This window comes from Taudactylus pleione, unplaced genomic scaffold (assembly GCF_031769625.1).
Source record: "Taudactylus pleione unplaced genomic scaffold, aTauple2 ptg000005l, whole genome shotgun sequence".
NCBI lineage: Eukaryota > Metazoa > Chordata > Amphibia > Anura > Myobatrachidae > Taudactylus > Taudactylus pleione.
In genome coordinates, this window is record NW_028284408.1 from 1,665,515 (window position 1) to 1,686,158 (window position 20,644).

The following is a 20,644-nucleotide window of genomic DNA, read 5'->3' on the forward strand; positions in this document are numbered from 1 at the left end:
CAAGTCCACACACTTATCCAGACTGATAAGGAAAGTGATTATTTGTTTGTTTCTGTGGGACCTGGTCAAAGAGAATGATGTGTGGGACTCATCATTTGCAGTCTCGATGTATATGCGGAAGATGATTGCCACTCTGCAGCAAAGGGATTCATTATATTTAACTAATTTTTAAAAGACCTAGAGAGTTGACATTTTGCATAGTAGTTTTTAGGTTACAAATGAAAAGAAAAATAATAAATATTTGGCCTTTAGGTTGGAGTCTACATAGTATTCGCTGTTTTTCTGTAAAGTTTGAACATTTTCAATGCAACTAACTTTTCTTTTGAAAAATATCTAAATAATGATTCTCAGTGTGACTATTAAACCAATCTATACTTATGAACATCAGATATAACAGAACAAAGTAGCTATTGTAGTAGAAACTATGAGAATCACAATTACACTGTATCAAAGAGGACAAAATGCTTACTTAAGGCCTTTAGAGAAAATAAGTTGTCATGTCAAATTTGGGGAACCTGAAAATGGGTGCTAGCATATTTTAATGTCTCTAAAGTGCAGTTTTAATAATTGCAAATTTCCACCCGCATAAAAGCACCTGCAATCCCAAAAACACTTGACCCCTTCTTAGAGCGCCCCCAGAACCTTATTTCACTAGTTTGCAAACTTGTCCCCCCACTTTGTGCTTTTTCGCCCCCAAATTCAAAGTACTTTTTTGGGGTGTTCCTCACTTTATTTTAGTATTTATTTATGCAGTTATCCTTTTGTGGGGCTATCCCAAGGGTGCTGAGAGGTTCCCCACCTTTGCACTCCAAAATAAAAATGGTGCACTTCTTTCTCCTGCTATTCAGAGGCAAATCTTTTTTGCCTATTACATTGAATTGACATTCCACATACACAAAAAGTGGATGGAATTGAATATGGAGATAAGTTTCCGCCTGTTGAAAAGTCGCAATCGGCGATACTTTTTCACGGATCTCGACTTTTCGCTTCTAATTGAATCGGCCCTTAATATGCATTGGCACATGTATATGCACCTTCCAGCAGCTATAGATGATTCAGAGTCATATGCATCTCAGCTGCTCCTTTGTTTACAGTTTAGGTAATGTAATGTACTGTAGCTGGGCTGCAACAGGATGTCTGCACCACCCAGTGTAACTTGGTTTTATCAAGGTGCATAGTTACATGCTCTTTCTTGGTCCAAACTTAGAATCAGACCCTTAGTCAACTGCCCAGTGAAATTCCTTAACTATCTCAACCCTCAACTGTCTACAGTATATATTTCTAATAACTATTTCATGGGGCACATTTCTTCACTGCAATGCACTAAATTGACTGTACGCTAATAACATAGTTTGGTGCCATTTATTCAGAGATTCCAGAACACACCTTGTTCAGTCACACTTATATTAGAAAAAAATATTGTTTCTGTTAAATCCAACAGAGCCAAATTTTTAGCCACTACTCCATGGCATATGGTGAATAAATATATTAGATACCAGAGTAGTTATACATTGATGTACATTTTTAGGTGAATGAAAATGTTTCCAAATCTACTACTGCTGCATGTCATTCCTTAGCATTTTATGTCTCCACCAAAGTCTACACCATACGTGTACAGGAGCAGCCAATAGAGGAACACCTTACTGAAGTTATTGGTAGTTTCCCATAATCTTGCAGGAGTAATATAATGTATTTGCTGGAAAACAAATATATATATTTTTTCTATATCAATGGCAAATGTTCAGTTTTAATATTATGTCTGCTTATAATTTCCAATCCAAAAATAATACGTGGCAATGATTGATTTAAATATGTACACCAAATACTGTATAAGACATTTAACTACAGTTATTTGCATTCTTACTTTACATGCCAACAAACTGAATGATATCACTCCCTCCTCTTTCATGTGTGCTAAAAAAACATGTTTGTCTTAATTTTTACTGCCATGTAAAATACTAACAGCAGCATACATGTCTAACAATGCAGTGCTAATAATATTGTATTGGGTCCCTTGCACACTGGATGAAGTGGTAGGTTAGAGGTTACTTGGGTGTGCTGCTGGTAAAAAAGAGAGAGGTTGCCTTTCCTCTCTTATCAATGGAGAAGTGGGGAAAGAATTAACGCGCTCACCCTTGATGTATTGTGTGCGTGTCTGTTTAGCACTGTCTCTATGAGAATAATCAATGATATATATATATATATATATATATATATATATATATATATATAAAGCACTAATCCACGGCACTCACCATTCCTAGTTTTGGGGTGCAACATGGTATGTGACCACATTGTTTAAATAGAAATCACAGGGGCTCTGCACTCACCATAATAACTAATAATAATAATAACAATAATAATAATAATAAACATAATAAACAGTGGGGTTTTGGTTCATGAAATGATCAGTGCATTTAAACTTGCAGCCCATCGTCACGGGACCCCACTTTACTGCAAGTCCCTACTCTATTGCTCAGACTTATAACAAGGACATAGCCATCACATTAGTGTTAAACTCAGGGTATGCTATCAAGGTTTAAAGCTCACAGCAACTTTGCTTTTAAATGTGAGACAGTTACCAAGCACACCTGTTGCAAAGCACCTAGGAAAACAGCTGAAACAAGTTAGATAACTAGTTAAGAGGGGTGCATGAGAAAATGTGATCACAAAAATGATTAATTATAAAAATGAATCATAATAAACAAAAAGCACTAATCCACGGCACTCACCATTCCTAGTTTTGGGGTGCAACATGGTATGTGACCACATTGTTTAAATAGGAATCACAGGGGCTCTGCACTCACCATAATAGCTAATAATAATAATAATAAACATAATAAACAGTGGGGTTTTGGTTCATGAATTGATCAATGCATTTAAGCTTGCAGCCCATCGTCACGGGACCCCACTTTACTGCAAGTCCCTACTTTATTGCTCAGAATTATAACATGGACATAGCCATCACATTAGTGTTAAACTCAGGGTATGCTATCAAGGTTTAAAGCTCACAGCAACTTTGCTTTTAAATGTGAGACAGTTACCAAGCACACCTGTTGCAAAGCACCTAGGAAAACAGCTGACACAAGTTAGATAACTAGTTAAGAGGGGTGCATGAGAAAATGTGTCCAACCGTGAACAGAACCAACCAATGGATAGTGACCACTAACTGTATCCATTGCCTATATTATTTAAATTATTTATATTGTGTTTTTATGATGCAGTAGGGGATATTGATGACCATTCAGATTCTTTGATTTGTTTCAATCAGTTTAATAATTTTTTCATTGTATTGTTTATTTATGGTGACAGTAAAATATTTGAAGCACCATCTTTTCCTCTTCTCTGTAGTATATTCAGATCCTCCTCTCTCAATCTCTCTCTCTCTCTCTCTCTCTCTCTCTCTCTATATATATATATATATATATATATATACCGTGTTTCCCCGATAATAAGACCTTCCCTGAAAATAAGCCCTACCCTTACTTTTGTAGCTCGGTCTAAAATAAGCCCTACCCCAAAAATAAGACCTAGTTTTTTTACTTTTTGAGCTGGGAACGCTGCAGAGACCAGCGTTCCCAGTCATGCAGTGCGCGGGTGACGTCATGATGTCACCTGCGCGCTGAGGATCCTGTGCGGCCACGCCTGCTGGATCATATTAGATCCAGTCAGTGTGCAAGTGAGAGGGACATCCCGGACAGCGGTGACTCAGGTAAGTACCGTAATTGCACTGCAATAAGGGGGCCTGCATAAAGGATACTGCTACAGGGGGGGGCCTGCATAAGGGGCACTGCTACACAAGGGAGGCTGCATAAGGGGCACTGCTACAGGGGGGGGGTCTGCATAAGGGGCACTGCTACACAAGGGAGGCTGCATAAGGGGCACTGCTATAGGGGGGCCTGCATAAGGGGCACTGCTATAGGGGGGGCTGCATACGGGGCACTGCTACAGGGGGGCCTGCATAAGGGGCACTGCTACAGGGGGCCTGCATAAGGGGCACTGCTGTAAATGTTAGTTAAAAAAAGACCTACCCCGAAAATAAGCCCTATGGTGTTTTTTGGAACTAAGACAGTGTCTTATTATCGTGGAAACACGGTATATATATATATATATATATATATATATATATATTCTCATTGATTATTCTCATAGAGACAGTGCTAAACATACACACACACAATACATCAAGGGTGAGCACGGTAATTCTTTCCCCCCTTAACAATGCAGTGCAATGAAAGTTGGATTTATCTATGCCAAAACATGTATATCAATGCATGGAGCTATGTATCTCTGGACCCAAATGTGTGGCCATACAATCTTTTTTAAAAGTGCTGCAAGTGCACAAACACACACACAATCACATAACACAAACCACCCACCTCCTCCACTTTCTCTCTTCTAACAAATTCCCATATCCCTATTTCTATAAGCATTCCTTCTCCATGACAACCTACACATCCTCATCCCTCCCTACTCCGCCTCCTGGTATGTGTCCCTTGAGGTTCATTCCTAGGACCCCTACTCATTTCATCTAAAATCCTCATTTGGTGAACTTATAAACTCTTTTTGTCTTCATTACCATCTTTATGCAGATAACACCCAAAACTACTTGTCCTCCTGCGACCTCTCCCCTTCCCTCCACTTCGCATTTCAAACTGTCTATCTCCTATCTCCTCTTGGAATGTCGCAATGCTTTCTCAAAATTATTAGGTCTATCTATTAAGCCTTGGGGAAAGATAAAGTGTATGGAAATTAAGTACCAACCAATCAGCTCCTAACATTTTTCAAACACAGCCTGTAAAGTGACAGTTAAGAGCTGATTATTTGGTGCTTTATCTCCATCCATTTTCCCTCCCAGGCTTAGAAAATATACTGCTATATGTCCAAGACTGAGCTCCTTGCCTTTTAATCTACGTGTGTCTCCATCCCTCCAATTCTCACACTTACTGTCAACAACACCACTACAGTATCTCTTCTGTTCATTAAGGGGTCCATTTACTAAGCCTTGGATGGAGATAAAGTGAATGGAGATAAAGTACTAGCCAATAAGCTCCTAAATGCCATGTCACATGCTGTGTTTGAAAAATTACAGGAGCTGGTTGGTTGGTACTTTATCTCTGTCCACTTTATCTCCATCCAAGACTTTGTAAATAGACTCCTTAATGAACTGAAGAGATAGTGGTATTGTCAACAGTAAGTGTGAGAATTGGAATCTCTCTTGACTATTGCAACCTTCTTCTCTCTTGTCTTTTCCTCAATCAGCTTTTTCCAATATCTCCTTAATGCTGCTGCTAGAATAATCTTTCTATCATGCCCCTTTGTCCATGCCTTCCCAATGTTCCAATCCATGCACTTGCTCTTAATTTAATAATGAATCATGCGCTCCCTGTGATAAGCAGCTTTCTTTTAAATGGCCAGATCACTGGCAAGGTAAGGGTTAATGTATGCTAAAGAAGCGCTTGTATAGTGGATAGTGCTTAAATGTTATACCAGCAATAGTGAAACATACACACAATAACACTCAATACATATAACGTAGATAAATGTTTAAGCGTTTTCAGTGAAAAATGAAGTGTCCTGAAAAGGTTTCCCCATTAAGACGTGGGCGCTGGATACCAGGGTAAGTGGGATAAACTGACCCTACCTTTCCCTGTGTAAGATCTTCTCCATGCGGGGGCTGGGTGTGTCCAGGCGGCTACAGTATAATCAGCTGTATGACAATTCCGTCTGCCGCTTGTATTATCAGTGGCTCGCCGGAGCAGCGTCTTTCTGCACTCTTCTGCCTGGTGGAAATCTGCCATTCTCATGGAGAGGAATTCGCGCTCACTGGAATAGTGACGTCAGGGGTAGTCTAAACACCAACGCGTTTCATCCGGTAGGACTTTATCAAGGTGTTGCTGTGAAGCCCTTGTTCACTTTTTATCCTTGTGCTAGCCTGGTAATTGGCTGGTTAATTATGTCAATTAGACATGTCTCAATCCCGCATATTTAGCCGGATAACGGGATAAAAAGCTGGGCAATCTAAAAGTGTGCTTTTCTTTAATATGTGTATACAATAAAAATGATAAATGAATTTTATTAATAAAATCTGTTTAAAAGTAGTGTGCAGTTATAATTGGTATAATAATAAGCCAATTAATGAATGTAAAATCACAGAATGCTAACAGACAAACATTTACATTACATTATCAGTAGAGTGTATCATGTTGTTCCATTTGTTGCTGGATTGTATCATATAAACAATAAATAAATAAATATAAAATCAATCAGTCTTTAAACGAAAAATTGATACAGATTATAATTTGAGAAAAGCTTCTAAATGAAAGTCTATATTTAGACCCTTGGGGTGTAGGGTTCCAATTCTGTATATCCATTCAGTTTCTGTTCTTGAAATTTTTTCCATTTTATCAAATGCTTTAGAAATGGGTTGTTATTCCATACATGGTCATCCTCCCACTTGGCGACAAACAGGTTCGCATAACCAGGCGCAAAGCGACTACCCATTGCAGTCCCAGTCTCTTGCTTAAAAAAGTGATCCTGATACCAAAAATAATTATGATCCAATATGAACTCAATACTACTCATAAGGAAGTTTATTTGTTGGTTGGGAAGGTTAGACATACAGTTCAAATAATGATATGTATGTGCGCATCCATCAGCATGGCGGATACAGGTGTATAAAGATTTGACATCGCAGGTTACCAGGATATATGACTACTTCCATAAAATGTTATTCAGTTGTTGAAGTATGAATGTGGTGTCTTTTATATAGCTCCTTTGTTGTACAACTAATGGTTGCAGAAAGATGTCCTCGTATCCAGAAAGATTAGAAGTTAGGGATTGGATGCCAGATGCTATCGGTCTCCCAGGTGGATTCTGTGGGTCCTTATGAATTTTAGGAAGTTGATAAAATACTGGTGTTCTGGGTGTGCTGATGTTTAAATAGTCAAACTCTTTCTTGTTTAGAATGCCCAAATCTAATCCCTCTTTAAGATGTTCTTCCAATTCTTTCTTATAAGTTTCTAGAGGGTCCCTTTCAAGTTTTTTATATGTAGTGTCTTCTGATAAAAGTCTTTCTGTTTCTGCTAGATAGTTACTTTTATTCATGATCACCAATCCTCCACCTTTGTCCGCTGTTTTGATGATTATTTCTTTATTCTTCTTCAATTCTTGTAGAGCTTGAATTTCTCCTTTATTTAGATTCATTTTGATGGTGGGTTTCTCCGGCATATTTTCTATGTCTCGTTCCACTAGTTTTTGGAATGTTTCTAGGACTGAACCCTTCATAAAACTGGGAAAAAAGTTGCTTGGAGGTTTCAAATTTGTATGTTTAATACTTTGTTCATTATTTCTTTGTTCCACATTGGTCCTTAATATGGGATTTTTTTGAAAATATTTTTTGAGGCAGATCTTCCTCATAAACTTATGTAAGTCAATGTACATCTCAAATTTGTTTGGTAGGGATTGTGGTGCGAATTTAAGTCCTTTTTTTAAAAGTTTTTGTTGATCGTCAGAGAGTAATGTAGAGCTCAAATTAAATATTCCAAGAGACTGGGACTGCAATGGGTAGTCGCTTTGCGCCTAGTTATGTGAACCTGTTTGTCGCCAAGTGGGAGGATGACCATGTGTGGAATAACAACCCATTTCTAAAGCATTTGATAAAATGGAAAAGATATATAGATGATGTCATATTTATCTGGGATGGAGAAGAAGCAATACTTACCAAATTTCTGACCTACATTAATAACAATTCATTGAATCTGGAGTTTACTCATGATTATAGTAAACAGAGTATTCCATTTTTGGACCTGGAGATATATATAGAGGACAACACATTACAGACATGGACATTTTTTAAAAAAGTTGATTGTAACAACTATCTTCTGTCCTCCTGTAATCACCATCCAAAATGGATTGGTAATATCCCAGGGGGACAATTCCAAAGAATCAAAAGAAACTGTACGGATAATGTAACCTTTACAGAACAAAGCAACTTTCTCAAAAAAAGATTCTTGGAAAGAAATTATTCAGAAAAAAACATCGATCACAGTTTGAAAAGAGTAGAAGAAATGAAAAGAGAAGATCTGCTACTCTACAAAAATAAAAAAGAACAAAGCCCGCCTAAGACCCTTTTCATCACTCAATACAATAGCTACACTAAGGGATTGGAAAAGAGTCTAAAGAAACATTGGCACCTATTGGAACTTGATCCAGAGATAAAAAATGAAATTACCAGCAAGCCCAGTATTGTCTACAAGAAAGCACGAACTCTACAAAACATACTTACAGAAAGTTGTATACCTCCAGAGAGACTGAATTTTACACAGAAACAAAAAGGATTTAATCACTGTCTAAATTGTAAAGCCTACAGGGAAACAGGCAAGAAATCCACCAAAACGATTACAGAATTTTGTTCCAATACGAACAAGAAAAAATTCAACATCACCCAGAGTTTGAGCTGCCACACCGAAGGTGTGGTTTACCTACTGGAATGTCCTTGCGGACTCCAGTATGTGGGCCGAACAATAAGGCAATTAAAAACAAGAATAGGAGAACATGTTTACAACATACATAAAGGTCTAACCACACACAGTGTCTCCAATCACTTTTTGATGCACCATAACAAAGATCCTAAAGGAATGAAATTTATGGCAATTAAAAATGTGGAAAAAGATTAAAGAGGGGGCCAATATATAGAAAAAATTTCAAGAACAGAAACTGAATGGATATACAGAATTGGAACCCTACACCCCAAGGGTCTAAATATAGACTTTGATTTAGAAGCTTTTCTCAAATTATAATCTGTATCAATTTTTCGTTTAAAGACTGATTGATTTTATATTTATTTAATTATTGTTTATATGATACAATCCAGCAACAAATGGAACAACATGATACACTCTACTGATAATGTAATGTAAATGTTTGTCTGTTAGCATTCTGTGATTTTACATTCGCATTAATTGGCTTATTATTAAACCAATTATAACTGCACACTACTTTTAAACAGATTTTATTAATAAAATTCATTTATCATTTTTATTGTATACACATATTAAAGAAAAGCACACTTTTAGATTGCCCAGCTTTTTATCCCGTTATCCGGCTAAATATGCGGGATTGAGACATGTCTAATTGACATAATTAACCAGCCAATTACCAGGCTAGCACAAGGATAAAAGGTGAACAAGGGCTTCACAGCAACACCTTGATAAAGTCCTACCGGATGAAATGCGTTGGTGTTTAGACTACCCCTGACGTCACTTTTCCAGTGAGCACGAATTCCTCTCCATGAGAACGGCAGATTTCCACCAGGCAGAAGAGTGCAGAAAGATGCTGCTCCGGCGAGCCACTGATATTACAAGCGGCAGACGGAATTGTCATACAGCTGATTATACTGCAGCCGCTTGGACACACCCAGCCCCCGCACAGAGAAGATCATACACAGGGAAAGGTAGGGTCAGTTTATCCCACTTACCCTGGTATCCAGTGCCCACGTCTTAATGGGGAAACCTTTTCAGGACACTTCATTTTTCACTGAAAACGCTTAAACATTTATCTACGTTATATGTATTGAGTGTTATTGTGTGTATGTTTCACTATTGCTGGTATTACATTTAAGCACTATCCACTATACAAACGCTTCTTTAGCATACATTAACCCTTACCTGGCCAGTGATCTGGCCATTTAAAAGAAAGCTGCTTATCACTGGGAGCGCATGATTCATTATTATATTGTCAATACGTAATTGTATAAATCCTTGCTGCACGCAGTACTTATACACACCTATATATCCAAGTAAAAACATGTCTGAGATTAGGCACATTCATTGGAACTTTAAGAGTGCTGATTTTTTTAGCATTAACTTAAAGGCTAAAGATTTACCCAATAAAGAAAAGGGTATTTGCTCTAAATTTTTAGAATTTGAAAAACTCTGTATATCAGAAACAAAACAATGGTGGGAAATCACCACATTAGAGAGATATACAGAATGTAACCTTATTCCTAGAGGTTTGCAATTGCAAAAGAATCCCACGTTTACACCTAAAAATAATGATTTCCACCAAGAATGGAACGGAATCCTGGATGAGGCATCTATGAAACTGATCAGATTAATCATTCAAGACAGAAAGGAATCGTTACAGGACATACAGGATTGTATAAAGAAATATGAAGAAGAATTTATTCCAGTTAAGAACATGGAAGATTATAAGAAGCTAATTCAGTTCACTAACACAAAAATTGATGAAATTGAAGGAGACATAAAGGAGCGGAAGAGAAGGAAATTTTGGAGAGACCTTGAAGATAAAAAACTTAATGATCCAAGCATCTGTAAAACCAAGTTTCATGCAGAACAGAAAAAACATCTCAAAGAAGAACCACCCAGACAACAGGAAAAGAAGTTTCAGAAGAATTACCAATTAAAAACCCCCAGAGAACAACCTAGAAGCAGAACATATCTACCATACAACAAAAGGAATTTTTGCTATCAAAATTTCAATCAATCCACAAGTCATCAAAGAACTCACAAATCCCAATCAGCTCACAACTCCTTTGAAATAGGAAGAAAAGAAGCATTGAAACTAAATGAACAAGAAGCTTTCCAGCTCAGACAAAGAATCACACAAAGAGATACAGAAAATGTTATTGTTGATTGCACTAGTCTTAAGAAGAGATCCAGAAAGAATTCAACTGAAGATTTTTTAGAACTTCTGGACAGTTTGGACAACTCCAATATAAGTCCGCAAACAAAGAAACTTCGAAAAAATGGAATGGAAGAGGAAAGAGAGGAAGAGGGTTAACACAGAAATCTTCCATAAACGGGACCACTTCTACTGTAGGAAATAATCAGAGTGGAATATTTAATTTGAGCTCTACATTACTCTCTGACGATCAACAAAACCTTTCAAAAAAAGGACTAAATTCGCACCACAATCCCTACCAAACAAATTTGAGATGTACATTGACTTACATAAGTTTATGAGGAAGATCTGCCTCAAAAAATATTTTCAAAAAAATCCCATATTAAGGACCAATGTGGAACAAAGAAATAATGAACAAAGTATTAAACATACAAATTTGAAACCTCCAAGCAACTTTTTTCTCAGTTTTATGAAGGGTTCAGTCCTAGAAACATTCCAAAAACTAGTGGAACGAGACATAGAAAATATGCCGGAGAAACCCACCATCAAAATGAATCTAAATAAAGGAGAAATTCAAGCTCTACAAGAATTGAAGAAGAATAAAGAAATAATCATCAAAACAGCGGACAAAGGTGGAGGATTGGTGATCATGAATAAAAGTAACTATCTAGCAGAAACAGAAAGACTTTTATCAGAAGACACTACATATAAAAAACTTGAGAGGGACCCTCTAGAAACTTATAAGAATGAATTGGAAGAACATCTTAAAGAAGGATTAGATTTGGGCATTCTAAACAAGAAAGAGTTTGACTATTTAAACATCAGCACACCCAGAACACCAGTATTTTATCAACTTCCTAAAATTCATAAGGACCCACAGAATCCACCTGGGAGACCGATAGTATCTGGCATCCAATCCCTAACTTCTAATCTTTCTGGATACGAGGACATCTTTCTGCAACCATTAGTTGTACAACAAAGGAGCTATATAAAAGACACCACATTCATACTTCAACAACTGAATAACATTTTATGGAAGTAGTCATATATCCTGGTAACCTGCGATGTCAAATCTTTATACACCTGTATCCGCCATGCTGATGGATGCGCACATACATATCATTATTTGAACTGTATGTCTAACCTTCCCAACCAACAAATAAACTTCCTTATGAGTAGAATTGAGTTCATATTGGATCATAATTATTTTTGGTATCAGGATTACTTTTTTAAGCAAGAGACTGGGACTGCAATGGGTAGTCGCTTTGCGCCTAGTTATGCGAACCTGTTTGTCGCCAAGTGGGAGGATGACCATGTATGGAATAACAACCCATTTCTAAAGCATTTCATAAAATGGAAAAGATATATAGATGATGTCATATTTATCTGGGATGGTGAAGAAGCAATACTTACCAAATTTCTGACCTACATCAATAGCAATTCATTGAATCTGGAGTTTACTCACGATTATAGAAAACAGAGTTTTCAATTTTTGGACCTGGAGATATATATAGAGGACAACACATTACAGACACGGACATTTTAAAAAAAGTTGATTGTAACAACTATCTTCTGTCCTCCTGTAATCACCATCCAAAATGGATTGATAATATCCCAGGGGGACAATTCCAAAGAATCAAAAGAAACTGTACGGATAATGTAACCTTTGAAGAACAAAGCAACTTTCTCAAAAAAAGATTCTTGGAAAGAAATTATTCAGAAAAAAACATCGATCACAGTTTGAAAAGAGTAGAAGAAATGAAAAGAGAAGACCTGCTACTCTACAAAAATAAAAAAGAACAGAGCCCGCCTAAGACCCTTTTCATCACTCAATACAATAGCTACACTAAGGGATTGGAAAAGAGTCTAAAGAAACATTGGCACCTATTGGAACTTGATCCAGAGATAAAAAATGAAATTACCAGCAAGCCCAGTATTGTCTACAAAAAAGCACGAACTCTACAAAACATACTTATGGAAAGTTGTATACCTCCAGAGAGACTGAATTTTACACAGAAACAAAAAGGATTTAATCACTATCTAAATTGTAAAGCCTGCAGGGAAACAGGCAAGAAATCCACCAAAACGATTACAGAATTTTGTTCCAATACGAACAAGAAAAAATTCAACATCACCCAGAGTTTGAGCTGCCACACCGAAGGTGTGGTTTACCTACTGGAATGTCCTTGCGGACTCCAGTATGTGAGCCAAACGATAAGGCAATTAAAAACAAGAATAGGAGAACATGTTTACAACATACATAAAGGTCTAACCACACACAGTGTCTCCAATCACTTTTTGATGCACCATAACAAAGATCCTAAAGGAATGAAATTTATGGCAATTAAAAATGTGGAAAAAGATTGGAGAGGGGGCCAATATATAGAAAAAATTTCAAGAACAGAAACTGAATGGATATACAGAATTGGAACCCTACACCCCAAGGGTCTAAATATAGACTTTGATTTAGGAGCTTTTCTCAAATTATAATCTGTATCAATTTTTCATTTAAAGACTGATTGATTTTATATTTATTTATTTATTGTTTATATGATACAATCCAGCAACAAATGGAACAACATGATACACTCTACTGATAATGTAATGTAAATGTTTGTCTGTTAGCATTCTGTGATTTTACATTCGCATTAATTGGCTTATTATTAAACCAATTATAACTGCACACTACTTTTAAACAGATTTTATTAATAAAATTCATTTATCATTTTTATTGTATACACATATTAAAGAAAAGCACACTTTTAGATTGCCCAGCTTTTTATCCCGTTATCCGGCTAAATATGCAGGATTGAGACATGTCTAATTGACATAATTAACCTGCCAATTACCAGGCTAGCACAAGGATAAAAGGTGAACAAGGGCTTCACAGCAACACCTTGATAAAGTCCTACCGGTGGAAACGCGTTGGTGTTTAGACTACCCCTGACGTCACTGTTCCAGTGAGCGCGAATTCCTCTCCATGAGAACGGCAGATTTCCACCAGGCAGAAGAGTGCAGAAAGACGCTGCTCCGGCGAGCCACTGATATTACAAGCGGCAGACGGAATTGTCATACAGCTGATTATACTGCAGCCGCCTGGACACACCCAGCCCCCGCATGGAGATGATCTTACACAGGGAAAGGTAGGGTCAGTTTATCCCACTTACCCTGGTATCCAGCGCCCACGTCTTAATGGGGAAACCTTTTCAGGACACTTCATTTTTCACTGAAAACGCTTAAACATTTATCTACGTTATATGTATTGAGTGTTATTGTGTTTATGTTTCTCTATTGTTGGTATTACATTTAAGCACTATCCACTATACAAGCGCTTCTTTAGCATACATTAACACTTGCTCTTAATTCCCTAATGGATTTACCTTAAACTTCTCATCCTAACCTGCAAAGCTCTCCCCTTCCTTCCTACTCTCTATCCTCAGTTCCCACAACACCCACTCCTGCCCTCTCTAGTTGGTGTGTTATGCAACATTTTCCACCATTCATTACCACCTCTCACTCCTGACTCCAAAACTTCTTCTGTGCTGTCATCAAGTTAACGGCGCAAAATACCTGTATGTGCATGTCTTCACAAAGTCTCATAGTTCCCAAAATGTCTAGGAATTACTAATTCTTGTGACACTTGTTACTAATGCATTGGGACACTTCCTGGGGTGTCTCAGCTTGGTCTTCCAGCACCAAATCAAATAATTTATGGTCAATATAATATAAATATGTGGACAAACCTGTCCACCACCACATAACTGAACCTAAGGATGACAGATAAGCACATTTTAATAATTTTTCTCTACATTTTTCATTAACAAACTTTTGGCCTAGGGGTGCCTTGAAAACAATGCTGATACTTCAGGGTGCTGTGATTCAAAAAAGTTTGGGAACCACTGCATTAGTCTATTGTACCATGGAGCTATATGACCTGTGTTATGTTTTTTTACTATGTGAATTAATTCCTATTAAACAAGATCATAACAAAAGAAAATTTGAAATTAACCCAACAAGAAAAGATTATGATAAATATTAAAAATATTTTTTGCATAAATATATTACAGTTCTAAAAAGGCCATGTGTTTAATAATGTGATGAGTAAAATATACTTATTATTTGTTTAAATGCACATAGGACCATTGCAATGAATGAAAAGAATTTAAATTAATGATTAGGAGGATACATAAAAGCCATATAACAAAGTGCTGCAATGACTTTAAATTGAAAAATTCTCCTTGTTGACCTCTATGCAGCATTTTCAAAAAGAAAAAAGAATCCTGCAAGAACAAGCAACAGAAATCTAATATGAAGGTCAAACACTATTTGAAAACATCAGAGATGAAGCCACTTTCATTTTATTACTTGTAAGACATGCAATAAGAGAATAAACAATAATACCAGCAACATTGTTTGCTGAATGGGACAGATTAAGAAATAAAATAAGACGTGAGTAGATATACTTTACAAACACTATTAATTAGGAGGCATAAAAGTATGCACTGTATAGCTGCTACAATACAGATCTTAGAAATTGCCTTTGGATTTTATGTCTTTCCTCAATAAAGCTGAGCAATTAGCCAAATGTTCACTAAAGTAAGCCTTTGCAGCAATAATGACTACATTAATGTCCCCTTTTTAAGACAAAAGTAACAGGTTGAACATATACTGTATAAACCAAATGGATACAATAAAATAATATATTCACTAAAACAGGCATAGCAGAATAATCATAAAAATAAAAAATATAAACATAAGCTTCAGTATCGAAATTGCCAGATGAAATAAGAGAATAATACTGGGGGTACATTGAAACATGATGCTGGTGATATAGGTGCAGCTTGAATGGATAATTATATATAAAAAAATACATAGCCTATCAAAATATTGCCAATATACAATTTCATTTTTGAAGATGACTTGCTCATTGGGAGAAATCTGACAGCAATATAGCATAAAGTGCTAAATGTATGGTGTCAAGAAGTTTTTAATTTACAGTTTATTTTAATTTCAGTCCTTTCTAGATATTTTACCAATGAACAATGCATGTTGACAAAATTAAAAATACCCTTTTCAAAGTCCTTAATCATTTACAAGTTTTAGATTTTGCCCCTAAAATTTGGCTCAATTTAGCAATTTTAAATAAATAAGCATAGCAAGTCAGGGGATATTTCTTTCATTTGTACATTTTAATTTTTTATCATGTTTTTTTCAATTGATACTTTTATGCCTATACAGTAAAGACACTTTCAGATAAAATTGTACCTGGCTTATTGATACTAATAATCTCTAGCATCAGGAGAAGAAATTGCTAGGAGGTGTAATCTATAACTGAGCCCCTCTAATAATATAATTGTTCCAATGTAGACTATGGACTTGATTTAGAGTATTATATACATCTGTTTTTCTGCATAAGAGGCACCTTTTTATATGATTTGGATACAGTATGTCTGGAGAGTTGGAATGGTCAAGCATATGTGGAGTAAAATAAGTACATGTTCATGTGACTGCAATTAACTTAGATGGTTCCAAATATGTTTAGACACCTCTAAGGAGGCATATATAATGCTGGGGCTAGAGGACTCTTAATACAATATGTCTTGCCTCAATTTACACAAGTTCTTATTTTACCACTGGGAGTCTGTATGGAAGGGCCTAAAATATGGGAAAAAATATAAATTAAAAACATAAAGCATAGTACAGTACATAACATGTAAAGTCCACAAGACTAGGACACACAGATGGACAAAGTGGCTGTGGACAACAAAACCAAACCAAATACCAAAAATGATCTGCATCTGTGCTTGTGCACTCTGGGTAGCATATCTGTATACTGTATATCTATATCACCAACTCTCTTAATTGTGTGATGACCAGTTCATGCCAGTGCTGTTCACTCCAGTTGAGTCAGATCCAACTGTATTCTTGCCCCTCCAGCATATTATTATTGTGATCTTAGGCTTGCAGCACCTTTTGACTACATTATTTTCAATTATTTCCACTTAAGCAAGCTGAAACTGAGCTATTCATTTTGTTTTTGCCGTACTGCCCAGTGATTGGTCCTGGTTGTTTTTTTGATAGCTCTTGACAGTCTCTTTGAGTTTGATAATGTAAATATACCACATTGTATGCATGACACAGTCTTTCAGGTCACAATTTGCACTGTTAGGACTGGCATTTTGATTTGGTGAACATAAGTGGTTGACTAGGAACCAAAGTTTAGAGGTGCCTAAAAAACTGGCTGAGTGGCATAATGACACTCAAACTCATAAATGCACATAAGGAAGCGCTATAAAAATAATTACATATTCATTTAATAAGCATAATTTGAAAAAACATACATTACACCATGAATACAATATTAAAACCACTTAATATGGCCAAAGAGTGGAAGGACAGTACCTCAGTGGATTACACTCCCTGTGTGATGTAAAGGTGCCCACCTGATGTATTGATGGAGTGGCGTCCGTGGGAGCAACACATCATTGGACAGTTTAGGGGAGGGAGATATGGCTCATGCTGAAGTAAAAGGTCTGTATACTTAAGTCCTCAATGTCCCAGTTGGTCCAAATCAATCACCAAGGTATCTAGCAATAGTGGGCAAGCCTGCAGAAAGTCCCTTAATGCGTTTCTCTATTGTAACAGTATAACTCCTGATGAAACCCTTATACTGTTACAACTGAGAAATGTGTTAAGCTAAACAGCTTTATGTATATTTAAATCATATTTTATTATTTTCTATATACTGTACTTAAATACTCCTCTTCAATATCACACATTGTTCTATATTAGTGCTTATATTCTTTATGACTCTTGCGCAATTTACCACATAACACTGTGGTAATATTGCACTGCAATTTCATGTAGAAATTATATTTGATTCTGCAAGTGATCACAAATTTGTGAATATTTGTTTTATTCAAGACTGTAGTTACAGTTGTATGTTAAATGCATATACTCCCAATAAAAACCTGTTTTTTAACTTTAACTTGATGTATCTCCCACTCTAAGTGGTGATCACCTGAGGACAAAATCACACGTGGATATGACAACAATGACACACAAACAGAATCAGGAAGGCAGTTGATACCATGACCAAATGCATTGTTTTTATCTGTAACTTATTGTCTAGTAACCACATCATGCAGTGAGTGGTCTTGATTGACAAATATGGTAGTTCTAAAAATTCACACCCAGGGAAGAGAAGAGTTGATCTACTGAATATAATCTAAGTTCAACTGTTGTATCTAATGAGTATAACTGTCACTGCTGTCAACTGTCACTGCAGTCTGTTCAGTTTTTGTTGATCTACATTTTCTCTTTAATTGCAGCAGCTGCCACTAGACATAGGGAAAAAGTCACCTGACTAAAAGCTCACACCAAAAAAACAACAGTATTATCATGAATCAGAAAAGGTGGTGTTTCAAATAATATAAATAGTGAAGGACAGCTATGGTCCCTAACATTACTATTTTTTTTTTATTACAACTGCATAATTATACTGGAAACCGCACCTAATGAACAGTCCCCAGTGTTGCAATATGATTATTAAAATAAGCACGCACACTCTTCAGTGGCCTTTCAAATTGCTTTTCCACTACCTACTGCATACTTCCCAATGAATAAAAAGCCACATCTTTGAGAGTACAAGAGGGGACAACCATGTCCCTGGCGGGTGTGGTGCCTGATTACACCCCTGATCTTCATAGCCAAAACTTGCTACATTTTATAGCAGGAAGCAGGGGCCATGATGATGCAATTCAATCAAACCTCCTGGTTACCAACTTCACTCAGGAAGTGGGCATCATGTGGGAAACTAGCCCACTCTCTCAGGAGTAGGAGAGAGCCTCCCACAATTCAGGTCTCTCCCAGGCATTCTGAAAGAGTTGGAAAGCATGACTTCATCTATCATGTGTTATATCATCTATTTCATTACAAGCTGATTTAGACAGAGCCTTTTGTAAAGATGTGTCCACAAACATCTAACCTCTGTGCACTACAAGTCACGTTAAACATAATGCGAGTGTGTAATGTAACTAAGTAGCACAGAGTGTCTTTTTGTGCAATGTTTTACCTTCAATAGCACCTTATTTGCAATGCGACATACCTATATATTGTTTGTGACTGTGGGTGTATCTGCAGCGGCTGTGACACGGTAATGTTGCATTATACATACAGATACAGCCACAGCTGCACACAGAATATAGAAATGTTTCATATAATTTTAATCAGCAGAAACTGCTTGTGCATCCTGTTTGCATTGCAAAAAATATGTATTTGAAGGTAAAAAGTCACATGTAAAAATGTTCACTGCTACCAAGTCATGCCACAGTATGGCACGACTAGAAGGGTTGTTTAACACGTGAGGAAGTAAGATGTATGTGGGCACTTCTGTATTATGTTTTCTGTCATTGTAGGCAATGTGTTTGAATCATGATACTTTCCATGTGCAGCACTGTGTAAAATGCCAGTGCTTTATTAATAATAATAATAATAATAATAATAATAATAATAATAATAATAATAATGTAAGGAAGAAGGCCATTCATGTTTGTATCTAACTCCATCCTCACTGAGGGAATACATCTCACTATATTTAAATGTTACATTCCTTTCTAATGATCATTTTTTCCAATATTATTAGAGATGGTTGACAAACTTAATTTTTTTTTTAGTTGTTTGTCTCCTTACCAGAGGTCTAAGCATTTTATGTTGCTTTGCCAGGGGTTCAAAATGTGTCTGTCACCATGCCAGAGGTCTGAGAGGTGTCTGACCATCTCTCAGAGCTCAAGAATGGTACAATGTCTTGAAAAGTACCCATGCCTCTGGGCCCAAATTTCTGTCTGCTTTTGTCTCCTGGCATAAGGTCCTACTTGCTCAAGATGCCAGTCCTGATGGGTGTTTCGAGGTACCAAACCTCTCTCTTTCTACCAAGATGTGTGCACTGTCTGGGTTTCCTGCCAAGTCAAGTGCATGGTCCAGGCCTCTTGCCAAGTTGTTGGTCTGATCCAGGCTTTCTGCCAAATTGTGTGTCCACTCCAATGGCCTAAGGATGACTGTTTCCCAGTTTGGTGTCCCAAGATCTGGTATACAAGGGGTGTTTGCCAACAGTCCAGTGTATGCCCAGCTCCAAAATCCAGTGACTGATGCCCAGTTAAGTGTCCAGGGGATGTATGCCCTCAGTCTGATGGTTACAGTTTCTGTTACTGTCTCCAGTATTGATGGTTCCAGATCAGAGGGTCTATCTGCCAGCTGTCATTCAGATTGTTTGGTCAATATTAAGCCTCCAGATTTGAATCTAGAATTAAATCAGGCATTGATGTACCAATTCTGCTGGACTGCATCTTTTAATTGTGCAATAGCCTTTTACAAGTCTTAAGAGTTCGCACAGCACCAATTCCCCCTCAGAGTCATTTAAGCCTCCCTATATCCCTCCTTTACTTCTGATGATGAAGTCATGGATGACGTGAAATGGCAGAAAGGGGTGCCCATATTGCCTAAATATGTTTTTTGCCAGGAGGAAGTCTGGGTACGTCCAGACTGGTCTGGAAACTCCAATAAAAAGGCAGAAGGAAAAAATTATAAATTACCTTAAGGTGTATAGAATCCACATTCAGGAAAGTGGCATGTTGTCAGAACTATGTCAGTTAGGCATTGTCCCCATACAGTATGCCTCTGATTATATGACCTGCATTACTGGTTCATACCAAAGGTGCTGCTCTTTGGACTCTATTTTGTGCCCAGGTGTCAGGTAATTAAGTACTCAATTACCAGCATGGACTACACCTAACAACTAACTATTTAGTCAGTATGAGCCCAGGATGTCATTGCTGGGTTAATAATATTTCCTGTGCTGGAATTGTGTTCTTCTGATGCTCCTCTGCCTGTTTAGATTGATTGCCTTTTTCTCCAGCCTGCCACAGATCCTGCAAGCAATTTAGATTACTTTGTCTTATGTCACAGCCATCTGTCTGGATTCTGGATTTATCTATTTGCAACT